The following is a 2,457-nucleotide window of genomic DNA, read 5'->3' on the forward strand; positions in this document are numbered from 1 at the left end:
TGTCTGGTGTTATGAGTATATTTCTGTAGACCTTAAGTTTTATATATCTTATTATCCTAAGCTCAGAGAGTTCGATTTTTGGACAATGGGTTTTATCCATCGACTTGTAATTCTGTTCGGAACAGAAACAAGTTACCGAAGAATGGATGATGATGTGATGACTTTGTCATGCCTTTGGAGGTTGGGGTGACTCCTTCCTACCACAAGCTCTATTAACCAAAATGTTGGTCTACTGGCACGCATCTGGAATGGTTTCTTGGGCTTCATCTTTAGAAAAGGAAACCGGTGCTGATAACAGAGGGAGATGGAAACAGGTGATTCAACGAAATTGAATGATTTTGAGTTTTTTTTTTTGAATGGAATGTTTTTGTTAAAAGCGTGCTAAACCCATAGGCGTTTGGTTGTGAAGGAAATTAAAGAGAAAGGAAGTGAAAACTTTCAGACCCTAGAAAAAGGAAATTTTTGTATTAATCTATAGTTAGCTGTACTTGCGAAAAGCGATATAAAAACTGGAGGGCCTAGTGATTGGCATGCTGCTTAGAACATGTTTAATAAGCACTATTTTACTGAATTCCTTTCATTATTTTTTTGGGTAGAACAGAGCTATACTGAGATGAAAAGTGTGTACAGCCTAGTGCCTTAACTCGCAAAGCCAAGATAACCAGGGAATGGAGTGTGGCCAGTCTGTCCTACACACAACGGACAGTGCCTTCCTTATAAGGGCATCAGTAATAGTGTTTATAGCCCTTGGAATATAACTGTAGAAAATAGATTCAAATGAAAGATTAAGCCATAAAATATCATTCAAAATGAGCGACACCTCCCTCGGTAGTGGGTGAGTGCTATCATGCAATAGATCCACCACTTCTTTATTATTTGTCTCAACCTGCAAACGGCCATATCCCTTGTGTGTTGCATGAGATAAAGCCCAATGGATTGCTAATGCTCCCCTTGTACAACAGTGTTGAAATGTTGTGGAATCGAGAAAGCCTCCAATGTTCTCCCATTTGAATCTTTGAAAATGATTCCCATGTCTCCACTAGTTGATTCCTTTGGCAATGCAGCATCGCAGTTCACCTTGATGTACCCTCTAGGCAGAACTTTCCAGCTTGTTACTGGCTGTGGGAGTATTAGTAACATCTCTTGGTACATAAGATGAAGAGCGATTGGATGAAAATTCACAGTATGCCTTTTCAGCTACTGTCATGACCTCCTATGGTGTCCAAGGTCATCTTGAAATTGCTCGATCATTCCTCGCTCACCACAGATATTAGTAGAGAAAAGAAGCCTTGGATATATAAGCGTTGCCTTGCCATCTTCTTATCAGCCCGAAAGAAACTCTCCCAACTATTGATCCATGCTGAAATTTGTGGTTCCTGCCTATTAGGAGGTGTGTAAGTGTTATGACTCAAAATGTAAATGAGACTAGTGTCAATGATTCAGCTGATGTGGCAAAGAATTCTTCAAAAGAAGTAGCCGTGTGTAGGAGTAGAAGACTCAAGAAGAGACCAGAAGTCTTGGAAGATTATGTAACAAATTTGTAATTGATTCTATTAGGAGAATTAGACAAATAATTAGTGTTGTTGTGAAACAGTTAGTTTGTTACAAGTCTTGTAGATATAAGAAAAAGAGGGAGAGGGGAAAGGGGGAAAAGGGATCAAATAATTCAATTCTGTTCTCAGGAGGTAGCTCCCTTAAAGAAGCGTTTCTCTTTTCTCTTTTTGTAATTCCTGTAGAAATTCCAACAATTCTTGGTTCTGTGTTCTTAAAAATTTTGTTCACACATCATTTGTGCTTTCATTATCCTTCCACCATGGCAGAGGGAACACGTTTCAAACAAATTGATGAAACCATTAAGTTTCTCAGCGATTCTTTAGTGCACACAAGGAGATCGGTTGGATTCTTTTCAATCTGCCTTGGCCGACCAACAACGATCCCTATCAGAATTGGTTCTTCGTCTCAGGGCAATGGACAGGAGGTTGGAACAGGCCCTTTGTCTATCTTCTTCGTCCCAACCAAAGGATTTCTCTGTCGGCCACTCTGCAGATCATCAACCTTCTGGGTCACCTTCTCAACCTTCCTTTCCAATGCAGTTGCGACCCATACATTTAGACTTACCTCGATTTGATGGAGTTGATCCACTGGGATGGATCTTCAAAGCTGAATGTTTCTTTGATACCACAACACCAGCGACGACCAACGACTTTTGATTTCCTTTTTTCACATGGACGGCAAGGCATTATAGTGTTTTCAATGGATGCATCGTAATGGTCAATTCAGCACATGGCCGGTATTCACCAAGGCATTGGAAGTCTATTTTGGTCATTCTGAGTTTGAAGATCATCAAGGCTCTCTCGTTAAATTGGTTTAGGGGTCATCGATCTTTGAGTATTAGACTCAATTTGAAACTTTGGCTAACCGAATAGTGGATCTTTCACTTTCCTTTCTTGTTAGTTG

Source organism: Macadamia integrifolia, chromosome 3 (assembly GCF_013358625.1).
Source record: "Macadamia integrifolia cultivar HAES 741 chromosome 3, SCU_Mint_v3, whole genome shotgun sequence".
Lineage (NCBI taxonomy): Eukaryota > Viridiplantae > Streptophyta > Magnoliopsida > Proteales > Proteaceae > Macadamia > Macadamia integrifolia.